The sequence below is a fragment of the Colius striatus genome, chromosome 10 (assembly GCF_028858725.1).
Source record: "Colius striatus isolate bColStr4 chromosome 10, bColStr4.1.hap1, whole genome shotgun sequence".
Taxonomy (NCBI): domain Eukaryota; kingdom Metazoa; phylum Chordata; class Aves; order Coliiformes; family Coliidae; genus Colius; species Colius striatus.
Window position 1 is genome coordinate 8,693,271 of NC_084768.1, and position 27,551 is coordinate 8,720,821.

The window sequence follows — 27,551 nt, forward strand, 5'->3', positions numbered from 1 at the left end:
CGGACCCCAGTATTAGAGAGGAAAGTAAGGAAAGTTTCTACTACCTACAAGAAATAGAACAGAGAAAAAAGTAAAAATGGGGCAGGATGAGGAGAAAAATACAACCAGCACTTTAAGATCTCCCTCCCCCATCCCTCCTTTCTTTCCGGGCCCAGCTCACTGCTCCCGATATCTCTACCTCCTCCCCCCTCAATGGCTCAGGGGGGCAGGAAGTGGGGGATGTGGTCAGTCTCTCACACAGGGGCTCTGCTGCTTCTCTCTGCTCAGATGAGGACGACTCCTGGCATTCTTCCCCTGCTCCAACACGGAGTCCCTCCCCAGGGACACAGTCCTTAACGAACTTGTCTGGTGTGGGTTCTTCCCAGCAGCTATGACTTCTGCCAATAGAATATGCCAATATGCCAATATGACTTCTGTTGGTCCCTCACACAGGACACGGCCTCATCTGGGCATAGTCACTGCCCCTTGCGCAGGGTCTTTTATGAAGTGCAAACAACTCTCAGCTTCACCAGTCCTCTCCATAGGATGCAGGAGGAGTCTCTGCTCCAGCACACTTCCTTCTCTCTTCCCTCACTGACCTTGGGGTCTGCATGGTTGCTTCTCTCTCTCATCCAACTCCTTGCCAGCCACCACCAACTGGAAAAGAACAGAACAAGAACGAACAGGAAGAACCCTCCTCTTCCAGCTTCTTCTTAAAAAGTGATTGTGGAGGTGCCTAATTGGCTCAGCCCCAGAAATGGGTCTGATTCAGAGCTGGGGAGAGTGTTGAACAACTTATAGGAGCCAAACTGTCTTTACAGCCCCTTCCCCCTTACTAGAAACAGGTCCACATAAAACTATGATGCTTCTCAATGATGTTAATGTCACAGTTTCCTCGTTTCACAAGTCAAAACATAGTTCCCAGGCTGCTTCCCTGTGCAGCTCAGTTTCATTGTAGTTCTCACTGGATAATGAGGACCATGCCAGATCAAGTGTATCAGGTTTTGTTTAACATCTTTGTCAATGATCTGGATGAGGGAATTGAGTGCATCCTACATAAATTTGCAGATGACACCAAGCTGGGCAGATGTGTAGACCAGCTTGATGAGAGGAAGGCTCTTCAGAGGGACTGTGACAGGCAGTCACCCGAGGTTCAACAAGGCCAAGTGCTGGGTTCTGCACTTGGGCCACAACACCCCATGCAACACCATAAGCTGGGGCAGAGTGGCTGGAAAGCTGTCTTGCAGTTAAAGGACCTGGGGTTGTTAATCGACAGACAGACGAACATGAGCCAGGAGTGTGCCCAAGTGGCCAAGAATAACGGCTGTGGAGAAGCATTGGAGTGGAGCAGTCATAATTAAAATAAAATACTGAAGGAAATAAAGCTTGAGCATCAGTGGAACTGGCCTTTTTCTATTAAAGCAACAGACAGCAAAACTGTAACTAGCCTTAATAAAAAGAGGTAGAGTGATGTGCCGCAATCAATTGGTCCTGAGGAAATTTCAGGCAAGATATAACTATCCCTCCTTAACCACAACAATGAGTGGCATGGCATCAGGTATGCTTAGATGACAGAGAGAAGGAGAAGACTCACAAGAACTTTTGCAGCAAATGGAAAAGTCACCAATGAGAAGAGGAAAAACATGACTAAGGGCAAGGTAATACAGCATAACATCAAGTGAAGGTGGTTCAAGGGCTGATGCTTCAGCTGACCACATCTGTCTGCCATTTGTGAAGACATTAGCAGGGGCTGATATCAAGGTATCTACATTTGATAAATCTTTAATTGTTTCTGAGCAGTATGAAGGCTCCATAGCATTATATGTAATGTTATTTTTTGTTGCAGTTTGCCTGCGGTGTCCCTAACTTGACTCTGAAGGACATTGCTTGCAATCAGATGCTCCTTCACCGCTTTATTATCTTCAGCAGCTGAAGAAGTCTGCCTTCTGTGCACAAGGCCATGTGTGCCTTGTCCCAGGAGAGTCTACAGAGAGCAGAAGATGCCTTGTATGCAAATGTTGATTTCTTTAAGTTATTTCAGCTGGTAAGTATTAACACAATCATCCTGCATTATGCTGCCTTTTTTTTCTATTTCCATGCCCTCCAAATTTTTTCTTTGTAAGACATCACCAGTGTTTCAAATACTGTTTGTTTATTTACCCCTGCAAATGTAAGGTTATGGGTGTGTGATCATTAACTTACCATCAGCAAGACACTAGTCACTTCACGTTAGTCAGAACATCTACGTAAGCTGCTATGTGAGTCTGCAAATGGATGTTGGATTTGTGACTCTACAAGACAGGTTTACCAGACTCTGAATAACTGTTCCGAATAACTCAAAGTATTTGAGCTACAGAGATGCCATTTTAAATATTCTTCTCTCACTGTAATAGCTGTTGTCATGTAGAAACTATATAAGACTCATCTCTGTTTCTGATATTTTCACAGCTTCCTACTCTATTGGACAGAAACTCGCCAGGTACTGGCTTGAGTGCCTGGGGGAGAGTGCTGTCCAATGTGTCCAAAGCAGTGCAAAAAGGTAAGTGGTCTAATATCAGATGCATCACTTTTCTGGATAGCACAAACTTCCCCTGTAACCAGGACAGAGGAGATAAAAGGATGTTCTGACTGCATCTGTACTTTACCAGCCTGGGCACAACTGAGACCTCACCAGGTACTTGCCTCTTTTGAGAGTTCTGATTAACAAAGTCTTGTCTTACTGCAGCTAGCCACGAAGCCAAGTGTTCAGGAACTTTTGATGGTTCTGCAACCATTTGTACAAGACAGAATGCCAGAATCTTTAGGCGACTTGGTGAGCTCCCTGTCTGACCTTTTCTGTGGCTACTCAGAAGGAGGTGGATCCAGAGTGCTCTCCTTCAATTGGTATGAAGATAACTACAAAGCTTTCCTAGGAACTGATTCAACAAGAAAGAAATCCACTTATCTTTATGACAATATGACCAGTAAGTTTTTCCACCAAACCACTACAGAAGCTGTGGATAGCTGAAACTTATAATACAATACCACTGTTGCTTTTCTGAAATAACATTTTTAAGCTCTTGGTTCAGGAAATTAGAGATATGGGAAATGATTTTACTTTCATACTTCATATCTAGAAGCAGAGAAGCCCAGGGATTGAGAACTGACAGACAATTTGCTTTCAATATGAAGGCATACATATCATCATCATAGTTAAGATAATCCTTTATCTTGTGTTCTAAAACGTGCTGCTGGTATCAGAAAGAATTAGACGATTCTGAAGAAGAAACTATAGGAAACTATGTTGCCACATTCTGGAATAACTTTTCTCCAAGACAATTTTTTTTTTAAGTCTCTCAATTTGATTGATGGCCTGGAGCACAGGAGTTTAAAGGTCTGTTCTTGATAAAAGTATGTATATTTTGTGCAAGTAGTGTTCTACAGTGTACTTCAATATGACACAGAAAGTATTTCAATTTACCAGTTTTGTTTGCTTTGATTTCCTCACTTATCTTCTTGCTCTTGTAATAGGAGAGAATGCAAAGAGGAACCAATTTTGTCTTTTATGTCATTCATTATTTTATCATTTTATTGCATCTCCTTCTGTTTGCTATTTAGTTACTCTCTACATTGAGACCAACAGCATTTTTTTTCCTTTACTAACAAACATATTATAGCTGGTAGTAGATTTCTATGTCCCTTCCACTAGGATAGATATGGCTGCATGGTTAGAAAGTACAGGTGAGCACTTTGCCTGTAGAGACTGTGGCTGCTCATTCTCACCACCCCAAGAATTTCCTGTTCTTCCCTTTGGTCCCCTTAGGCCACAGAACAGCCAAACTGTTTGTGAGAGTCATCTAGACCTCTTGGTGCTTTTTATTTTCTGTTTTTATCTTCCAAACCTGTTCTTAGTATTTTAGTCTGGGTTTTCCCATTTTCATTGGACCATTTAAAATTATTAAATAATCACTAGGAGGAGATTTGCCATACATTTCCTCAAGCAGTTGGTGAATGAATTTTGGTATAGTGAGGTTTACAAAAGTACTAGCTGTGTTGTGATTCACTGAAAGAAAGCCTACGTAGAGCATTCAGTCTTTGGTTTCAAGGCAATTAATGTTAAGAAAAAAAGAAAATCTAGCTTTTGGCTAGTAGATGACAGCATAAAACCTCTTTTCAGTTTCAGATTGTGTGAATTATTTTAACACTGGTGTCTTAGCCTATGTTTTTATACAAGCTTTGATTTCTTTCTACTCAGGCAAATCTATAAACATTTGTGTTTTCCGTTTGGAACTATACTGCTCCTCAGCCTACTCTAGACACCATCTATCCTGCTGTGAAAATCTAGGTAAGGTCAGTTGTCTGTCAGTACTTTGCCAGTGCCATTCCCACAGATTCTCCTGCAGAACTATACCAGTTCTTCTGCAGCTGCAATAAGTACCTTTAAAATAATTCCTTGTAACAAAGAAACTGCAAACAGTTCTCCAGACACTGCAAAGACACATTTCCACAACAGGACTTTACTGTGGAAACATTGACACTTTGGCAAGAACTAAACCGAGTTCCAGAACTCAGTTAACAATGTGGCATAAACATATCCCAAAAAATAAATACAACTTGAGCCATCAATCTAATTCGATTTTTTTGAAGTTTTTCTGCTTTAGTTTGCTTTCTGATATTAAATTACATACAGTTTATTTTTGTAAAGCAAACTAGAAGAATGAACATTCACAAAACAGTAGGAAGAGTAAAGCCACAAAATAATAAAGTTACCGATTTAAGCATCATTTTGTTTTGCTGCCATTTAAAAATGTGTTTTCATATAGATCTCATTGAACTGCCATATTTCAAGTTTTAAAAGAAACAGAAAATTTATCACAAGGTAACATTAAATAAAGGAGTCTTTAGGATGCCTGACCATTAACAAGCGACCTGTATAAGCACTTTGATGTGAAATGTTTTTTGGTTATTGACCTGCAAGATGTGATGAAGAAGACTGGGTCAAACAAATTAGTCTCCTGGACTTTTATGAAGCAAGGCAATTCAATAAATGTCTTCTTAGTCCATCAAGGAGTTACATAATTCTACTTTCAGTTAACATCTAGCCAGTTCTGAAGGCTAGAAGCTAAATATAAAACCTTAAGTCTGTAATTTTACAGCTAACTGATGACAATTTGTAACGTTCACAATCTTTTTGTCTTACAATGACTGTCAAGTCAGAGTTAAATGGAAAGACATTGGATTTTGATGACTTAGTGTCTTTATATGGAGTGACAATAAATGACAGACTGGGAAATAGGACAGTTTGCTGTGAAGAGTAAACTACATTTTATTATTGAGATAGCTGAAACATGTTGACTTAGGCCATCAGATTAATCACATGTTGAATTTCAGTAGTGACACGATATTATCAGTAAGATCAATTGACTAGTTGACTGGCATTAAATAGGAATAAATGCTAAACACCCAAGAGACTTTAAGATTCAAATATGTGCTCTGACTTTCCCAGCCCTTCATTTGACAAAATGCTTTCAGCAGAAGTCCATGGCTAATGTGCTTTTCTTATGGATCAGTGATCCTTTAGCTTCCTGGTGTTCACTCAGGCACTTCCTAGATTGGAATAAATTGTTCCCAAACTTGAAAAAGCATAGTCTTTTGATTCAACTGGACAGCTAAAAAGCTCTTGTGGCAAGATTTATTTTTTAGCTGAGTTAATTTTACCTCCTGGATGCAGTTTGTGGAGATAGTTCCTGATAGTGGGACCTCATCTGTGCTGCAGCTTTAGCCCTTCTGACTAATGTAGTAATGCTTTTTGAGGGAGCTTTCAAAGTATAGTCCAAGTGGCAATGTTCATGTTTCTATGGCTGGATGATTACAGGGGCTTAAATATATATTTTTTTAAAAATTATATCTATCTATCTAATGAGTAAACGTGGCACCATAGGTTTGGACTGAACCTAGTACTGGCTGTGCATTTTGTACAGGTACACCTAAAGTTGCACTGTTTGCCCTGTCAAATTGCAACAGCAGTTCCTGCTTTAGTGGAAGGAGGAGAGAGTCAACTTTTAATAGTTTCAGCGTAAACTTTTAAAGCTGACTCTAGCAACTACTTCAGATGGACCTACCTCCCTTTTCTGTTTCCAACCACTGATATTTACTTTAATATATACCTCTTACTAGTTTATTCCCATGCAATTTTTCTCTTTGTAATTCTTTGTAGTGCTTGACTTTGGATAAATTTGAAGGTTATGTTGATGAAACTCAACTGACTTATTGAGCCCTTCAGCTACTGGAGGAAAACAAATTCTGGGCTAGTGTGGGTTTTCTAGACACAGAGCCTACAACCAGCAGTCTTCCACCACATGTGAAATACAAAATCTGGATGGACATAGATGCTGTGGCGAAAACAAGCAAAATCAAAGACAGATAAGTGATGATTCCCTCTCAATTCTTGCCTGCCATACCATGAACGTGGGAGACATTAGAACCTGCACCAAATACATGCATGAAATCCATCTCTACTTGCTGATAGCTAGTATGAAATGCAGTGCAGGATCCATCTCTAGTTACCATGTACTCACACAAGTGGTATCATTCTAGAGGCAGTTAGGCCAGGCAGTGGTTAGATACATGGATCCGTCGCAAAGGGAATGAGTCTGCTCAGAATCTATCCAGTAACCTCCTTTAGTTGGTTCCATCATGGAGAGAGGCAGACAAAGAAGTCCTACACAGATTGTGGCCCAGCTTTCTTCCACCTGAAAAGCAGAACTCTGCTGTTCTTCCCCAAGTTCTCATCAAATAGTCTTGCATAAGAGGATAGCAGAAATAATTTCTAAGGATTGTCTACATAGAGGAAAATAAGAGTGTATGGTAGTTGCAATCCAGCTGTTTATGGAATCATGGAATGGTGGGGTTGGAAGGGACCTTTAGAGATCATGTAGTCCAACTCCCCTGCAGAAGCAGATTCACCTAGATCAGGTTGCACAGGAACATGTCCAGGCGGGTCTTGAGGACCTCCAAGGAAGGAGACTCCACAACCGCCCTGGGCAGCCTGTGCCAGGGCTCCCTCACCTCATAGTGAAACAGTTTTTTCTTATATTTAAGTGGAACTTTTTGTGTTCCAGCTTCATCTCATTTCCCCTTGTCCTGTTACTAGATATCATAGAAAAAGGGGCTGCCCCAACCTCCTGACACCTACCATTTCTATACTTGTAAATATTAATAAGATCCCCCCTCAGATTTCTCTTTTCTAGACTAAACAGCCCCAGTTCCAGTTGAATCTCCAAAGATATTGTATTCCAAATACAATTATTACTATTCTAGAACAGTTACACTGCTACATGTTTAATTTGTGGCCAAAATTGCTATTCTGTAGCAGTGTAGAGAAAACTAAAGTAAAAAAAAGAACCTTCCAAGTTATATACTTTCTCAAGCTTTGTCATCTGACAGACCGAAATCTAGAAGATAAAACTTCAGGCAGTGCTCCTCCAATATCAGTAGCTAAGGTTTGATTATTATTTATTACTCTTCTTAATTTCCCTCCTACCCCTCCCCTATTATTTTCCCAAATGATTTCCATGTGAATTTTCTTTTGAGGTACTGGGATTCTGGTCCAAGAGCTGATCCTGTGGAAGATTTACGTTATATCTGGGGAGGCTTTGCCTATCTCCAAGGCATGATTGAGCATGGGATTATAAAGACACAGACCAACACTGAAGTGCCCTTGGGAATTTATCTGCAGCAAATGCCATATCCATGTTTTGTGGACGATGTGTGAGTAAAAGCAGTTTGTCTCAATACTGATGAGAGACAGTGATGCTCCCAAATTGTTCACATTAGTGTATGTGTTAAAATCTTATTTGTTTGTCATAGTAAAAGCAATATGTCAATTCAATGTGGAGAGGGATGTATTTTCTTGAGCCTTCACATGTTTTATAGCCATCAGTAACTCTTAGAACCTCTTTGAACTGCTTTAAACCTTCTCTGAGCTCTTGGAACCACTTTTCATCTCAACAGTTCTTAGGTTTAACAGAATTTAATTCATTCCTCCCTTCTTGGTTTGATAGTTTCATGATCACCTTGAACCGCTCCTTTCCCACCTTCATGGTGCTCGCTTGGATCTATTCCCTTTCCATGAATGTGAAGAGCATAGTGCTGGAGAAGGAAATGCATCTGAAAGAGGCTATGAAGAACAGGGGTGTAACTAATGGGATGTTTTGGTGCACTTGGTTCCTAGACAGCTTCATCATGATGGCTGTGAGCACATTCCTCCTCATGGCACTGATTATGGTAAGGATTGCCACTCTCAAGTCATTGTTCTGTTTGCACTGCTGATACCACTTTGCTGTTGAGAAAGAAGCCATTCAGAGGGAGATGTGAATGGATAGTGGTCTGTTCTTGTCACAGCACATAAGCAGGCACATTCTTCTAAGCAGACCTCATGACAACATCAGCACTTGACAGAGACAGGAGGATAAATTCACTAGTAAGATCCCTCATAGAACAATATATCAAGCAGATTACTCTGTGTTACAGACAAAGTAATAGGCAGAAGCAAATCTCCCAATAAACAGTAATTGTTACTTCAAATAGGAAGGATCATAATATGAAGAATTTTAGTCTTGTAATTCACTATATGTGATTCACTTAAAATATTCAGTTCTTGCCTACTTAGAAACTATGGACTATTTCAATGGAGAAAGAGACTGCAAGGACAGAACTTTCAGGACAGTCTGAAAAAAACAAAGAAAAAAAACCTCAACTTTTGCTCTGTGACTTAGAATTGCTGCAATTTTTTGTAACTTTTCGTGACAGTTTGGATGTTGCCTTTAAGGACTACCTCTTATCTCTGTAACCTGAAAACCAAGCTCCTCCTAGCTACTATATTTAATTCCAAAAATCTGTAACATTTTCACAAGGAAGAATGCTGTTGCATCTTTTTGGGTGTGGAGAACTGATATTAGTTTAACCGCACAGTTAAAGTTCAATCCATTCTATCTTATCAGCCTGCCCTGATGAGCTGTTGTAGTTCCTTGTGATTTCATTACAGTTCAAGTGGACAGAGAAAGCTTACTTTATTTGCTACACTGAATTAATTAAAAATCAGGAGGTAATTAATACCAGAGAGGAATCTACTTGTACCTATAATTCCCTTCCTCTTGTGGATTTCACTATGCCAGTGTGAGGCACCACTCTGATGAGAGATTGTGTCACCGTTGATAAAGAAATCAGTCTCAGGCCCAGTGGGATGTTGCAATGATGTTGATCTATTTATAACCTTGTAGACCTATTTGAGCCTTATAGACCCATTTGAGACTTATGTGAGGCTCAAAACAAAGCTGAACCAAAGGAATGAGTCTCAACATTGTTTTCCAGAGTAAACAGATTACTAGCAGCAGCCCATGCTTTTCTTGAGAGGGAGCATTTAATCTACAAAAGCTCTAAGAAAGCAAGATCAATGAAAGTTCACCCAAAGGGTTAGTTAGGACACAAGGATCTCTGAGAAACTGCACTTGGATTCTTCAAATCTGGAGGAACTTCCTTCTGGAGTTTGAATATCATTTAGGTGCAGAAGCGTTATGATTTTCCTGTGGTGGTTTTGGTTCATTGTGGGTTTTTTCAAGGTGCACTTCATCAGGTTTCCCTACATTATCTTTCCTGAGGAGATGAGATCATTGAAAATTTATTATGACAGTCCAAATAGTTTTGTTTAAAGTATATGAATTTCCAAGCAGGCACATCTTGCTTGGAATCATTTACTGATTAAGACAGAGAAGAATATCTTTTGTCAGTCAGTTGTGATTTTAATTCAGTCATCACCTATGAGTATGAGCTCCACAGCTTATTGTACTAACCTGAAGTAATAATTCAGCAGCAAGGATAAAGTTAGATGAAGAGTTTGTTATTGTGTTGTCCGCAAGTGTTGAAACATTACTGCCCGAGAGAGTTAGAAGTCCTATTAGGTAAGCAAGACTGGCTTATCATTCATGACATGTTACATGTCAATGGCATTTCTAACCTTTTCTACTAGTTCAGTAAGTGGCAATACTTCTAAATGTTTCTGTTTTCCTTCTGCTTACAGTGTGGACAAGTACTACGTTATAGCAGTCCACTTCTTTCTATTCCTGCTGATGTTCACCACAGCCACCATAATGCAGTGCTGCTTGTTCAACACCTTCTTCTCCAGAGCAAATCTAGCAGCTGCCTGCAGTGGAGTCATCTACTTCACCTTGTACCTGCCCCCCATTGTCTGCTTTGTCTGGCAAGACTGGGTGACTATTAACTTGAAGATCCTAGCAGTAAGCCTTGCACTGATTGTACGGTATCTTTGGGCTCAAATTTTAGCTGCCCTTCTCACCATGCATTTGTGAATAACAAAGCATTGCACGCATTTTTCTCTCTGCTTTTTTGATTCAGAGAGAGAGACCTCTGAGTCTCTAACAAATATTTCTTTCCAGGTCACTTGTTGAGCATGATCGAGTTTTTAAGTCCAGTCTCTAAAGCTGTATCTTGTGCTTGGTTTACAAAATGTTTGTTTACAAAATGAGACAGTTGTGCATTGGGAATGTCAGCAGGTGCCTTTGAACTTGGAGTGGCCTGCTATTAACAGAGTTGTTAGAGGTGAGTCATTGCTCCATCCGAGAGCCTTTAAAGCATGGGTTAACAAGCAACACCAAACCCACACTCTCTAACCATCACTTTTTGAGACATTCAAGGGACATTTTCACAACATTTGTGAAATGAGTCAAATACAGTGTTGATCATCTTTATGCTGAGGCTTCCCCATCATTCTAAACCTGATTCTTTTCTGTCTACTTTGGCATGAGTTTAAGTCTGTTGAGTTTAGGTTTATAAGCAAGATCAAATTTTATGCTTCCCTTGGACCAACTTGAATGAGTGCAAAAATCCTGCTTTTGCGGATTTTGATACTGCAATAGTTAAGAAAAACATATGGGTGATGGAATTTTAATAGTAACTGATACAAAATGATGATTGATGTCTGGAACAGAGGCTTGGTGAAGGTGTTGTTTGAAATCTGTCTTAGGTTTACAAGGCATGAGTGAAGCCAATTAAAATTGACAGATGAAGAAATCATTTCTTCAGTTTTCTCATTACCTCAGACAGGTTGATGACAAAGCAGTCTCTCTTATAGATGATACCTATAAACCAGATTGGAGTTAATCCTTTCTGTGACATGCTGATATGTACACTGCTCACATGTTTTTGTCAGAAAAGAGGAGGTTATAACAAGTTGCTTTTTATAAGAGGCTTTGTCTTCTGCTACATTCCGAGGGAATTAACACTTTTTCCTCTTGACTTGCTGTGAGGATATTCAGAATGGTAGAGGCTTGTCTAGATAGTATGGAGTCTGTTGCCTGCTTTGGCTTTGCAAATGCTGCCCACCAGATCAGAATTTGACTAAGGAAATGGTGGCATGCAGGGCAGCTCTACAGAGGGACCTCAGCAGGCTTTATAGGGCTCTCGTGGAGTTCAGCAAAAGTAAATACGTAATACTGTGTCTGGGATGGAATAACTCCAAGACAGTAGACAGGACACCATTTGTCTGGCAGGCACCATTGTAGAAAAGGTCTGATTGACGTGCAGAGCATGAGCCATCAAGTGTGCCTGCCTGGTCTGGAAAACCAGATGCATCCTGACCTTTACTAGCAAGTGTATAGGCATCAGTTCAAAGGAAGTGATTATTCCCCTCTTAGCCAGCACTTGTGAGAATGCATGTAGAGTACTGCTATGAGAGACGAATCTGCTCAGCCCTAAGAAAGAATGCTAAGGTAAAGTTAGAGTGCTCAGATGTACCTGGTGGAAGCACAAGAGGAAATGGCTGTAGGCTGGAAAACAGGAATTGTGACTCAAGAATAAAAAGCTTCTTTGTGAAGGTAGTTAGAACACTGGAACAGGTTGCTCAGAAAGGTTGTTAAATCTCCATTTTTTGAGATAGTCACTGTGATCTGAATTGACCCTGGTTCTTTTAGAATTTTAGGATTAAGAGATCTTTGGAAGTCCCTTCACATCTGAATTATTCGGTGATTATCTCAGCTAGCCTGAGTGTGCTGATACTTATTTCATCCTCTCTTGTGCAAAACATTGGCTTGGGTTTTCTTAAGTAAGGACAATTGGAAAGATCATCTCTGATTAATTCCTTTTTATGAGCCACATGACTTATACCTGTTTCAAGTACTAAGACTATTAAATGCCTTAGCTTACATGAACAACTGTAGACTGTTTGTCAAATTGCAGATTTCCTTCAAAAGTAATAATAATAATAATTTTCTTAATTTATCATAACTGATTAATGTGCTGGGAAGAAAACTGATTGAGAAAGCCTAACATAATTTAAATGCACAGCTGCAAATGAAGCTATCCTGGTAAATTATCTTGATACTTAAAAAATTTACTTCTATCAGTGCAGTTTTCTATCCTCCATGTTGCCACCTTAAGTGATGCAGTGAACTTGTTTATGTTGCTGTTTTTGCACCAGGGGATTTCATATGGTTTTATGGGCTAAAATTTCTCATAGCAGGAGGTTATAGTGATATTTCACACACACAAAAAAAATAAGGCCAATTGATAAACTACAGTTGTGCTTGTTGCACTCCAGGCTGACAGTTTGAATTTGTGTTGAGTGATCAGTTCCTTCAAAGGCTCTGTTTTCTTACATCACTGCTCCTACTTCAAGCTTGTCCCCAGTAGTGATTTAATGTGACTGTGTTCCTTGGTGGTGACAAGGTCTAAGAATCCTGGCATGAACCCCAGCATGAACCCCTCAGAAACTGATAGAATTTCTATTATTTGTAAGCCCTATAAAGAGCTCTTGCAACTTGTTAGAGAAAAAGAGTGGAGATTGTTATACACTGATTACACGATGTATGAAAATTGAGCTTATGTTAAGTTGATTTTTAGTATTTCCATCATTGTACGAAGTTTTGGGTCTGTGCTACAAAAGACTGATGATACTGTTCTCTTTATTAGATATGGAGGAATTTCTATAGGAGGAAGGCTCCCCGTCCTTCCTGTTTCTGGAGATCAAGTTGTCAGTGTTTTGGGTGATCTGAGCCGAATGATGAATGTGACAAGAGTAAGCAAATTGTTTGGGTTTTTTTTTACCCTTACTAAAGAATTGTTACAAAGCTGAAAACCTGCAGCACCAGATTTCACCTGGAGAGCTAATCTTTAGCCTTTTCTTTTTAACTTTAGGGACAAATGTCACTGCTAAAGAAATTTCTAATTTCCTTAAGTACATGGAAACGGAAGATAACATCAAGGTATTTGCTGGATGTAGTTGGCTCACAGCCTTTATTGACATAGGCTTCAAATTGTGAGAATATTGCCAGTGGCACGCTCAGTTGTAAGAAGACCATCTTCTTAGTATTTCTTGCTGTCCTAAATACTTCTGAATAGGACACATTCTGCCAAATTTAAAACTATGCTTCTCTGAAATCCCTGACTGTGAGTGTCCAACCATTTAGAAAGCATAGTATGTGAGCTTCCCCTGCTGGACTGTGCCTCAGAGCTGTGAATTCCTGGTGCTGGGTTCTTCCCTGCTGACAACACCCACCAAAGTAGATAAAAGGCACTCAAGTTTTCTCCTGCAGCTTGGAGTTATTAGTGAAGGCTTCTTAAATGAATACGTGCTCTCTGACTTTTAGGTGTGGTTTAACAATAAAGGCTGGCATGCTATGGTTAGTTTCCTTAATGTAGCTAATAATGCAGTCCTTAGAGCTAACCTACAGACTGGCCAAGCCCCTGAGGAATATGGGATCTCTGCTATAAACCATCCTCTGAACCTCACTAAGGAACAACTGTCTGAAATCACTGTGTAAGTCTGTCAGCTCTGTAGCTGGCTTGTACCCTTCCCTCTCCTGGCAGCTTACCATTTCCAGTGTACTCACACTCTGAGGAGAAATAGTTCAATTAACACAATGTGGAGACCTTTCCCTGAAGTTTTATTCTAATCAAGAATTAGATAAGCAAGCTGTTATTTTTGTTATAAGAGTTTGTTGCTATCTGGTGTAGGAAATACGACCGTTGTTTGTACATGATTACATGTTTCTGTTGATTCCCAAACACAAAGGCTCTGATGTCTTTGTTCACGCTCCAAGGCCAATAGATATACTTGTGAAATAACACAGAGATCATAACCAAAAAAGGAATCAGAAATAGTCCTTCATTGACTACAGGGAGTCAGTAGCCTACAGGCTCTGTCTTGGTGCCAAGGACAGTACACAGGCAAGTTTTAAATGGCGTGTAGTAGAGTTTGTATATTCCAGAATCTAAATGCCATAATGTCTTGAAAAATACCATCCTAAGAAGACATGATTTCCCACTCATGTCTCCTATTGAGTTCAGAACTCAGTGAAACTGAATACCTCTACCTTAGCACAGAGGCAAGATCTCCACTTCTTGTCACGGTCTGCAACTTGTCTCTCTGAATCCCTCTTTTCCCAGCTTCCAGAGCACTTTGACTATTGTGCCTTCATGTCTAGTTTGGGACACAGCATACAGGAAAGGCTGTCAAACTGAGATGTGCATAGGAGTTGAACTGTTCCAGAGAAGACAAGTAAAAAATCAGGGAATGGTGCCATCATCATCTGTATTTGTTAGCTCCACACAAGTTGGGAAAATGCACTAGCATGTTTTGAAACTGGAAAAGTCTTCTACTTACAAAGTAACCTTGCTGCTTCCAGATCTTAACATTCCTTCCAGATTCCCCACAGACTAGTACAACATTGTGTTGCATCCATTCCCTTGCTCACAGTACATTCTTGTGCCCTGTTTTAGGCTAACTACTTCAATGGATGCTGTTGTTGCCATCTGCGTGATTTTTGCCATGTCCTTTGTACCAGCCAGTTTTGTTTTATACCTGATTCAAGAATGTGTAACAAAAGCCAAGCATCTACAGTTTGTCAGTGGTGTGAGCCCTGCAATCTACTGGTTAACTAACTTCATGTGGGACATAGTGAGTAACTGCTCGTCCTGTTTCATAGCCTGCCATTATTCCTGGTTTGCATGATCTGGGGACTAACCAGTGGATGGAGTGAAGGTGATTCTGCATTCATTCCTTTAAGTGCTGCTCAGAGCATGCTAAGGATCTCACCTCCTGATTACAGATGTAGAAATTAAGTCAGGTGAACAACTCATTATTCAACTAATGAGGCTGAAGTTGTTGTAGGGGTTTCCAGTCCTTCCAGCTGAACATGTAATAAAGTGCAACTTGCCATAGCAGGGGAAAGCCCAGTTGGCTGATGCATACTGCATACTCCTGCCCTCTAGAGGAACCAGAACACGTTCCAAGATATTCAAGCAAACTTGGGAGGGAGGGGAGATCCACAAGCTGCTGGAACAGTAGCTGGAGCCCAGACAAAAATACCCTAGTGTGTCTCAACTGACATACATTTTAGGTCACTGAATCATGTTCACTGTGTTGTTCCAAAAGGATTTAGAACACAGGCCCAAGTTTGGTCAGACGGGGCTCAGCTACCTTCCCATTACTCCTCAGGTCACTTTCTCACAAAAGACCAAATTCTTTATCTGGTTGTGGCACAGCAAGGACCTTCTTTCTCGCCATGCCTTCTCAACAAAGAGAGCATCCAAGAGCTTATGCCATAAACAAAGCACGAACATGGAATTGCAAAGATAAGAAGGAGAAGCATGAAATGATTGAGAAGACCACAATATTTTGGGCTTTGGAAGGTGCTCTTTCAGGAGAGGGCAAAGTTAGTACGAGTAGTAGTTAGTAAAGATAGTTAAATTTAGTAAATGAGAGAAAAGAAGCAGGTCTCTGAGTTCCTGTCTCCTGCTTATCCTCCTGCCCTGCAGCAGCTTCCTTGACAGGAATTCTGCTTGGTCGTGGCCCTTGACAGCATGGTGCAAAGGTATTGATTGGTGTTAGCAGTTCTGTGAAACACCACCTTCCATGCTGCATCCAGAGCTCTGTGCATTGCATACTAGTGGTACTAATACTGAACAGACAAATTGAGCAGTGGTCACGAATACTCACTTTAGGTTTTTCCCAGGAATGTGGCTCAAATAACTAGCTTTTCCCCTCCTACACATCCTTTGCACCAACAGAAACTGCCCTTCCCTTGCATACCTGCAGCCTCTTTTTATGGGCAGCCTACCAGCAGGGCCATTTGGCTCCCAAACCATCATTTAAAAACAGCAGGATATGTTGTATTTTTGAAGAACAGTCTGATAAAAGCTGTCTCAGAAAAATGTTCTGTTAGGGATGCATTGATCCAACACCATGAGTACAACTAGTCTATCTCATAAATTCCAGTGTTCCTCCATAAAAAAAAATCCTTTTGGAATAGTGTCTAGGATCTGGATATGTTTGCAGACCTTCTTAGGTGTTACACACTTATTTTCACTGTGATGTGGCAGGTGAATTATGCACTGAGTGCTGGAGTGGTTGTGCCTATATTTGCTGGATTCAACAAGAAAGTGTATACCTCTCCAACTAATCTCCCTGTGCTTGTTGCCTTGCTGCTTCTGTATGGGTGAGTGTTCCAGGTTAGTGCTGCATGTCTGGCCCTGTATTTCACAAGGAAATTATTTCATGGTATTGAGACTGGTACTTAGTGAAATCCAGCTTTAAAGAATAAAACTGAGTGGGTGCAATACAAGTTAGAACTGGGTTCTGCCTGTGCTCCAGGATATTTACACACTCTGTGTCACCACATGGTATACAGGAGATTTTCTTTTGTCACTGCCTTACGTTTTTAAGCATTAAATGTGATCCTTACAGGAAAATATATCTGATACATACATTGTGGAGGAATTTAGTGATTGTTAGTTTCTTTCATTGACAGCCAATACCAAAATACTTCCAGCATTAAACCAAGAGCAAATAGCACTGAGTCTTCAACACTTATTAACTTCAAATGAGCATTTGTGTTGGCAAACTATCATTTTGTATGGCTGAACAAAGTTTCATTTAGTTAGAGATTGTATATTTTCATTTATAAAATCACATTCCTGATAGCCCTGCAGCTGGTGTATTCTAGACAAAATGATTGACCAGATCTATTTCTAAAGAGAGAAGCAAAGGTTTTCACATCCTCATACGTATACCACAAATGAAAGCAGAGTTCCTTTCTGGAAAGACTGCCTTGAATTTTCTGATGTTTTTATGTTCTTTGAATGAAAAGCCTGAGCAAATGCAAAGCATTGTCATCCCTAAATCTCTGTAAAACAGCCCAGTGTTGAAAGACGCTCTCAGAATATTCGTTTCTATTTTTTGTAACATCTTTTTAGAGGACAATAGTGTTATCTTTAATAAGTTGTCTATGTCTCTCTTTTTAAAATATAATCATTCATGGCTGTGTGGATGGACATTTAAAACATCTTTGCATAGTAACCAGGGAAAGAAAAGTATAGTGGCATCTCTAATTGGTTACATAATTTCATTACACTTGGGATGAGGAAAAAACCCCTCAATTTAGTGTTTTCATTAGGCCAACTGACATGAGAATATTGAGAAGTTGTTACCATAGTTATTCTCTCTTTTAAATGCAGGTGGGCAGTAATTCCCATTATGTACCCTGCTGCCTCTTTCTTCAGCATCCCTAGTACTGCTTGTGTTGCATTGTCTTGCATTAATCTCTTTGTGGGGATCAGCAGCAGTGCCATTACCTTCATACCAGAGTTATTTGAAAATAACCCAGTAAGTAACGTTCCTGTTGACATCTGGTTTTAGAGCAGTGCAAAAAGTGTACAATAATTGGTACCTTGGGCTTACACACACAAGGAATAATACTGAGTGTTTTTCATCCCTATGGGCAAACCCTTGCATGCTTTCACAGTTGGGGAGGAGGGGACGTAGCACTTTGTACTCGCTTCTGCAGTTTGGGTTGTACAGGAAGATGTAGATGTTAGAAAATCATGGAATCACCAAGAAGAAAGGAAAGACATTTGCTCCTGTTAGTTATTCTGTCAGAGGAGATGTTCTGCTTCTTTTAAGAATTGTCAAAAAATGATTTAATTGCACCAGGAAGGTGACAGAAAGTACAAGAATAGGCAAAACAAAGCGTGAGTGCCAAAATTAGTTCTTAGAAGGGCTAAGAGATCAGTTTATAAAGTACTGTTGGGTTATACATATTACTGCTACCATCTCTACAGTTGCTGATACTCTGGCTACTGAGATTGATGCCCTTTCTACATCTCACAGTTATCCAAGTAGCTATCATTACTGATAGTGCATTTTCAAACACCATGTGCTGATGAAGCATTGTTTGCCAGAAAGGACAAACAGATCTTGGTTAAATTCATGGTTTCAAGGGCCACCTTTACACTATTTTTTGCATTCTTAGCCATGCTTCCTGATAGTGCAGGGTTCATTTTAGTGCTGTTCAGTCTGTAGGGTAGCAGGCCAATATTGTTACCTTTGAGAATATGTCTCCATTGCAGACACCTTGTCTCCAAAGGGAAAACTGCACTTCACTGGATTCAGTGTTTGACCAGCTAAACTGCTACTGGAAATTCCTCTGAATACCTATGTCCACTGTGAAGCTATGCCCAGATACTGCTAGTTTTTGGTACCTTGGCAGTCCTGATTATTGAAATATTCCAGTTATGACAGAAAAACACTACTCAGAGTTGCTCACAGCTTCTGTTTATAATAGCTGACACCAGAATTACATGTTACCTCTGCTCCAAAGATAAATGCTTCATTACAAAGAGTAATTTCTCTTCCCATTCATAATTTTTCACAAGTACCTTGTTTAGTGCAGTTTATGCTAACATTTTGCTGTGCTGCATTTTAGGTTGTAGATGCATTGAATGTACATTCATAAATACTCTGTTTTCTCTGTTGTAAGAATACAGAACATCCAATTTCTCTGACACTTCATGACTTTTCACTCATGTTGCCATGTTCTCTTAAAGAAGACAATTTCTTAAAGTTCCTTTATTAACAGTGTGAATGTTTTTGTTATTTTCCGTGTCCCTCTTTTTCCTTTCTTTATTTTCTGAATTTCAGTTGGGTTTTTCTGCCTTTGATTTACCTGATTTTATATTAATTTGTTGATATTGTGGTTCAAGAAAGCTTTTACAAATGTGCATTATCTCAACAGGATTTAAGAAAATATTATTAAATAAATTAGTTTTCTTGACTTAAGACTTTAACTTTTTTATATAATAAGATCTTTTTATAGTGAGATTCTAAAATTACTTGGAAAGTTTGTACTGTCATAAAGTGGACATAAGTACTGGCATGAGGTACTAGCCTGACATTCCAAGACAAGAATTCTAGTCCATGGCATGCGACAGTGGCAGCCTGGACACCGTTCAAGCTTCCTCTCTCTTCTGTACAAATGTGCTTCTATCTCAACAAAAGCAGTTAGTTACCTTCCAGGTGTGAGTGGGTCATTCATCATGCTTAAGATGGCCAAGGAGAGTATTGATTGGCATAAGTCTAAAAATATTGTCTCAAAGGGAGGTCTACGCAAAAGATCTGTAGAAGAACTACCTACTGGCTACAGAAGGGCAGTCAAAGAGCAAAAGCTGTGGCTGAGGGGTGGGTTCTGTTGTATCAGTGACAAGTGATTAAGTTATTTCCTCCATTTTTGTATTTATTCAACTAATTTGTAAATACTAAGGGTATTTAGAACCTTTAGTACAAAGGTCAGGGATTCTCTCAACAGCCAGTGTCCCATTCTGAAGTTCCAATCCCACTGCTTCCATCAGTCACATTTTTGGCAACCAATCTGCCATTGTTTCACATTGTTATTCTAACTGCACACAGGACAACTCCTTGTTTCTGTACTTTTTTCCAGGTTTGCTGAGACTGCCATGTCACCTATTATTGGTGAAGATGAGGATGTTGCAGAAGAAAGAAAAAGAATTGTGAGTGGGGGGAACAAAACAAATATCTTAGAATTACAAGAACTGACCAAGGTAATATTTTGAGAAGAATGAAACAAATGAGTCTAGTGTAAATTTATTCTTTCATAATCTAGTTCAACAATGTATACAGATAATATTGTTTACAAAATCAATCTTGCATCTTAGACAATAAGCAACACTGTAGAAGTTAAGGCCATTTCCTTTTATTACAAATCAAAACACAGGAAAGTCCCAGGACAGCGCAACACTCCCTGCTCACATCATTTAACATGACTGGTATCAACTGAGTGTCCACTTCTACTACTAGTCTTTTCTTCCACAATGCTGATTTTGGGTTTTTCCCTTGGTGAGTTTCAGCCTCAGGTTGCTTTCACAATGAGGGCTACAGCTACTCTTAATTTATCTTCTTTCCAGCTATTGAAGGCATCAGAGTTATGCTATCAGAATGCATGCAAGCTTAAGCAACAGAAATACAAAGACTAGACATATTAGTGGGATCTCATGAATGGAGAACGGGAGTGTCATTCTTCAGACTAGCTTGCTGTATTGTTCCAGTTTGGTTTTATATTTTAGAGGTGCTTTGGCCCAGCAAAGGATCAGGTACTAAAGACTTTATGCAGACAATTTGGGGTTTTTTTGAGTCATGACGTTTATTCAATGTAAATAAATGTGTGACTTGGAGTTCTAAAGTTGCCTTATCCCAATAGCATTGAACTAAAATTGCCAAAAAATTTCTTTGCTGTACCTGTCTTGAAATAGGTTTGTTGGTTTTGGTTAGTTGGTTGATTTGGTTGTCATGTTGATTTAGGTTTACGCAGGTAGGCACAAGCCAGCAGTGGACAGACTGCGTTGGCATCCGTCCTGGAGAGGTAGGTTGCTCAGTAGCTCTAGATTACATTTCATTGACCAGTTCAGATTTTGTGCCCCTGTTGATTTGCAAGTTGGAAATACTAAAGATTGTGATAACTTTTGTAATTTAGTGCTTTGGTCTTTTGGGAGTGAATGGTGCTGGCAAAACAACAACATTCAGAATGCTGACTGGAGACACTGGTGTGACATCTGGAGATGCTGCAGTGGCTGGCAGTAGGTAAGTACCTTAATAAAAACCACAACAGTCCATTTACCAGGGTAAAACTGCACAGATCATAGTCTCAATGACCCATCAGTCTCTTTTCCAGTTTTATGGCACTGAGAGAGACCACAGATAACATACACTGGCATTTATGCTTCTAAAGTTCTGTTATAAAATCTGTGGGTAAGCTGCAGTAATGACAACAGTGGGACAAGGCAGTCAGATCTAATGCCAAAAAGCTTGCAAAAATAAGACAACCAGCATAACAGGGTACTAGACCTGAGTTTTGGGACTTTTCAAAGGCACTGTTTACTCGGTTCTAGCATAACGACATAAGTTAATGCAGCATGATTCACTCAATATTAGTTTAGTTCCAGGTTGTGTGTCTTGGTTTGTTAGGTGTAATTGTGATTGATTTTTTTTTGTCCATGGATATGATTTCAAGAATAGTTATTTTGTTGCCAGGACACAGTCCTAGGCAACCTGCTCTAAGTGCTTGAGCAGGGAGGTTGGACAAGATGACCTTCAGAGACCCGTTCAAGCCTCAACCATTCCGTGATTCTGTACTTCTGCCACTGCTACCAACAAAGTGTTATCCTTGTGTCTTGCTTGTCTGTTCCCAGTGACCACATTCTGAGATGAAAATCATGGATGTTTTTCTTCTAGGAATAAACACCATTTGAAAAAAAAAAAGAACAAAGTATTTGAGTGGCTGTTCAAATAAGTTCTCCTTAAGTTAGCTCATAATTACATAGGAAAATGGGTGAGGGGAAAAAGGCTTACGTTCTAAACCAGGACTAACTCATGAGAATATATTCCTTGCTATTCTGTACAGACAGATATTTTAGTAGGATTTTGTACCAGGAAGAACTCATCCTCTTCTAACAACAGTTACTGCTCCAGAAAAGAAAGATTTTATGCCAACTGCCCATTCTGTCTTAAAGCTAGTGTTATAGAACTGAGACTCTTTTATTTCTTTCTCCAGTATATTGACCCACATTTCTAACATACATCAAAACATGGGGTACTGCCCTCAGTTTGATGCCATTGATGACCTGCTTACAGGACGAGAACATCTCTATTTATATGCATGCCTGCGAGGGGTTCCAGCAGAGGAAATCAAGAGGGTAAAGCATTGCTGCTTTTGAGTTACACATGGTTACAATTAATATTTGTGATGATTAACTGGGTTCAAAATACACCCAGGGCCAGAGTTTCCAAAGTGGGCTTGCCATTCTGTATGCTGAAGCCTTGGGAGTGGTTTCTGTTGTTTGGAGAGTGAAGTACAAGACTGAATGATCAAATGTGTGTTCTTAGGCATTAATGATACTTGCGAAACTGTGGTGCCAACTGTGAGAAGCTAAAGATGCGGTTGCTATGACTCAGAACTGCACTAGTTACTGTTTTGTTCTTGTCCTTAGTTGTTTATGTATAAGAAAGCAAGCATGAAGAAGATCCCAGTAGAAAAATAATCTAAATTCTTACACACAGAGAAAGCCTAGAGCTGAGGCTGGTTTATGGCTTTCCCTCAGCTAGAATTCCCCTCATCATCATAAATTTTTTGTACTACTCTGCACCAGTTATAAAATGAATGTGCTAAAACCACAGGTATTGCCATGCCTCTGCCAAAGGAGGGACATATGGGCAGCAGTCCTGTGTTATGCATTAGCTTCCGTGTGAAAAAGACAGTCTTTCTCTTATATGTTGCTGAATGGAGTATTCAGAAGCTGGGGCTTCCTATGTATGCAGACCACCTGGCTGGTACCTGCAGTGGTGGCAACAAGCACAAGCTTTCCACTGCCATCGCACTGACTGGCTGCCCGCCACTCCTCTTACTGGTCAGTGTCACGGTCACATAGCTCTGTGATAGTTCAGTATCACGCCTCATAAAACTACATGCCCAAGAGGTACGAGGATGATTATGACGGTCGCTGCAAGCTCCCTTCTGCCTTCAATTTACATCTACTTCAACATAATTTTCAGTTCTTTAATTTCAGATGAGTAGGCTGGGACACATAACCATGTCTCCTGTGGACCCCAAGTGATCATGAAAGAAAGATCTTCAGCAAAGAATGGTTTGAGATAAAAACTCTAATCCAGACATATCTGAATTTAAATCCATGTTCGGTTTCAGTCTGCCTTTTGCCAGAGTATAGCTACTCATGGTCTTATGGCATACACTTTCCTGCTTTATCCAGAATAGAGTAAGACAGGTGCCCTTTTGCAGTCTTTAATATCTTTGGAATAAATCATACAAATTTCAACTCAACTGTACAAATGCTGAAACGTAGTTCTTATCAAGTGATGTAAGATACCAGATAGCTGCGTGTCTCAAGGGAAATTCTAAATGCAGTTACTACAAAACTTCTTTACTTAGATTATACTGTACCACCTTAATTTGTAGGCTAAAAAGAAACATTTTAGTAATACCTTAATAGCATGGTTCTTTGTGACATTTAATGTCTTTACACGTACCCTGTACATAGTAAACAGACAGAGAAAATGTTTTCTCATAACTTAAGACAAAATGTTGGATAAAAATTTATTTTCTTGAATAATTAAAATTTTTTTTTCTTACTTAACTGGATTAACTGATTAATGCAGGACCAGACCCTTAACTGGTGTAAATTAGGATGACTTCACTAGCTTCTTGAATTGAGAAATGTGTCCCATATGTTTATGTGAGTAAGAAGGTTACTTGAGGTGAATTCACTCTCCTCTTACAGGAGTTGTTGCTACAGAAAAGGAAGATTTGAAGGGTCTAGTATTATAGATACTAATTTAAGCTAGTATTATAGGTATTACTATTTGTCTCTGCAGTACATTGACCCACATCTCTAAAGTCCATCAAAACATGGGAGCCAAACTTGACACAATTTGATATAACTGCTCCTGCATGAGCCTCTTTCTGTTTATTTCCATTTTGGGTCCCAGGTGTTTTTATAAATGCTTATATTTTGGATATCTAAGACCTTAGACTGGGGACTGCCTGTGTCATAGTGGTCACTGCCTTCCCTCCCCTGTAGCCATGCCCTACACAGACAGCATCGTATTCTTACCTGCAGTTTTTTGTACTTGTTTCCTTACTTCTCTGACAAGAAGTACATCAGCACCCATTCAGTCATACACTTCTCAAGGTGCATGTGCTTTCTCAAGGCACCGATTTCAGTGGGAAAGCAGCCATATGCTAAGGCATAAACACTCAATGGCTTGATTCTAAACAGATTTTCTTACCTACTTCTCTGACTCCAGTTGTCTACACCTGTCCCTTACAGGATGAACCGACTACTGGAATGGACCCTCAGTCACGGCGGTTCCTGTGGGGCTCTGTTGTCAGTGTGCTCAGAGATGGGCGAGCCATGGTTCTAACTTCACTCAGGTAGAAAAACTCAGGATTCAGAATCTCAGAAGAGCTAAAGTTCAGCTGCTGGATTTTGCCTCAAATGTCTGTTCTCTATTTTAACAGTATGGAAGAATGTGAAGCCCTCTGTACTTGTTTGGCCATCATGGCAAAAGGTACCTTCAAATGCCTGGGTACAATTCAGCAGCTAAAATACAAGTATGTACAATATTTTTATGATGTATTTTAATGGGAACACTTAGTGCATGTGACATACTGTTCTTAATACAGCAAAATCCAATTTGAAGGGCTGTTGCTTAAACAGACCCATTTCTGGGCGTTACTCTGTGGTATCCTAGACAATTTAAGCAGATCTCATTTCAACTCTTATGCTACACATCACTTCTGCAGGGCAAATACAGGGCTTCCTGCAAAAAGCTAGATCTTATGTATTATCTTTCATATCCTGTTAATGTTTTCATAACAGCAGAAAATTAATTTCCTTCCTGAATAATGAAACCAACTCTCCACCTAATTCCAAATCCACATGTGCTTCCCAGGTTTGGAGATGGCTACATTGTCACTCTGAAAATCAAAGCTCCAAAGTCTGGACTGCCTCCAGATCCTACTGCGGCTGAGCAATTCATACACATCAACTTCCCAGGGAGCTTACAGAGAGAGAAACACTACAACATGCTGCAATATCAGATTTGCTCCTCCTCTCTGGACAAGATTTTCCGGTTAATCATCTCCAGGAAAACTTGCAGATTGAAGAATATTCCGTCTCTCAAACAACTTTAGACCAGGTGAGTACCAAACAAAACATCCATGAGAAAGCCTGTCTCACTAGAAGTAGATAATGCAATGGGAATGTATCTAATCAACTGAAGGACAAAATAGTTTAGAGTAGAGAATTATCTCCCACTTCTTTCTCATCAAGTAAGATGGATCAGATATTAAAAGTGTAACTAATCCTCTGTGTAAATGGGTGTCATTTGAAGGCCGGTAAGACAGTGTTTCCCACGTGACAGAATTCACACAACTCATTCCTTCAGGAGCAGGTGTCAGAGCAAGTTCAGATATTCACAGTGAGGCTTCCTGCACTGCAAATAACATTTTATTCTAAATTACAGATTTGGACTGTGTTGTATGAGAGACATTGCGATATCTAGTTAAATGTTTATATGTCTCTGTCATGCACTTTTATACAGGAGCAATTAGAGACACAAAACCTGGAAAGTTCACTGGGACTGTTGGCAACATCCACTTACTAGAGGATATTAGCCCCATCTGCCTGCTTTCCTAAAGTAGCTGAGGGTCCACCTATGCAAAGCAGTCTTTGACAGGAGCACTAGATAGACATTATTGGCTGCCTTACAGCTTCCTACTAAAATATTCTGTCTTCTCTTTTCCATCCCAACCAAACTCGCTCACATTGTGCAAGCCACACATACCTCACTGTATCCACATATACCTTACTGGGGTTTTTTTAGCACCTTTCTGAGCACTCTGCTTACAAGAGCAATAGCCCTAGCAACAGATAACTTTGACTATTCTACTAGGAACACTATATGCTGGAGGTGTCATAGGAAAGGCAGACCCTTGCTATAGGACAAAATCTTCCTCTAACATAAAGTTAATTATAAGATACAAGAAGAGTCCTCCTTGTTGACAGGTAAAGACAGTTGTCTGTCTGGTCTTTTCAGGCTGCTAGGTTTTTCTTGTTTAACTCTTAGCCAACTGCTATTAATCATCAGACAAGTCCAAAAGCAGAGGGCATTTCCCAGCTTAGAAGTAGATTCCTGACACCCTGTGTGTTCAGGATTACCAAGGTCAGAACATCAATGCTTGACAGATCATAGATGAGGCTGGTGCTGAGAGACTGCTTCACTGTCTCAACAGGCTGCCAGTGAAAACAGACAGTTGTCAGTAAGAACAGGAAGAACTAATTCAGATCTCAGAGCCAGGCAAGAAATTGGCTTGTAAAAAAAATCTCATTGAAAATTATCTCATATTCATCTTCAAGACTCTCATATAGAAGCAGAATGTCAAAATGGAGATTAAAAGGAAAGAGTATGTCCAAATCTGCCAAAAGGTTTGTTTGTTCATGGAGGCCTGGAAAGGTATATTTTTTATTAAGCAAGATCGAGCTTTTCCTTTTTCCTGTGACTGGACCTTAAGTGGATGTGAAGTATGAACAGGGTATGTACTTTCCCTGTGCTCAGAAGGAAGATTTCAACCTGTTTGTACTCCACACTGATCCCAGTGGGAAAACATTTGACATATACCTATTTTCTCTGGTTCACAGTTAACCTAGTGGAAAATAACAATACTGAAAACAAATTCATAATGATGTATTGCTTCAGTTGCCTACCAGATCTAACTATATCTAAGAAATCTTCTTGAAGATATGCTATGCAGAAATAAAATCTGGATCATGTATTTTCCCTTTGTTAGGCTTTTTCTTCGGATGATGTAGAATTTATATACATATATATATTTATAGATATATATATGGACATTCTTGCTTTTTACCGAACAAAATATTACGAAACTTCAGCAACCAGCTGTAGTCTTCTTCTTTTGCCATTATTATTTCAACTGATTTCAAAGTATATTCTAGATTTTATTGCATGTTTCACCCTTACAAATAGTTGCAAAACTCTATCCATACATCCATTAAATATAAATAAATTAATCATAAACCAAAACAGTATCGACACAGTCTCTTCATATTCTAAAACAGCTTATTTAAAATGTCATTCAGATAGATTGCAATAGTCTTTTTTTAGTAGTTTTGCACAAAGCCCAAGTAAGTCCCATTGAACATCTTGTGAAAAAGACAACACAGGAATTCAAAAACGTAGCTGATTTTTCTCCCTGGCTTTGAAAATGAGAAGGGAGCTAGCATTCTGAAGATTAGCTTAATGTGTTTACAAAGTGTTTCAAAACTTACTCAGAGGATGTTGACATAAAGTGTTAGGTAAAAGGTCCTTTAGCATCATAAGGACTTGTTATATGAAAAATGGCCAAATATCATAGATCAGATCTTCAGAACCTTATTTACTAGTATGTGATTTACTAATAAAGACTAAAACCAAACAAACAGAAACCCCCGACAAAGTAGGATGTTACATCCACAAATACTACAAATATTTCTTTCTTCTGCTTCTTTTCACAAATTAGTGGTTAGACCCAAATCAGGTATTTGAGATATTGCCTATTTCTTTATTCCAGGAACCATTCCTATTCTTTGGTAATGTTATTTGTTGCAAAGCACTCGCCTCCAGGCAGCATGCTCTCTTCTTCAAGTCAAAGAAGGCA

General features: G+C 39.5%; 1 pseudogene; it reads left to right on the forward strand.

The window, feature by feature from the left end:
• The first annotated feature begins 959 nt into the window (after positions 1-959).
• Positions 960-26,079, forward strand: LOC133626274 (retinal-specific phospholipid-transporting ATPase ABCA4-like; annotated as a pseudogene).
• Positions 26,080-27,551: the final 1,472 nt, after the last annotated feature.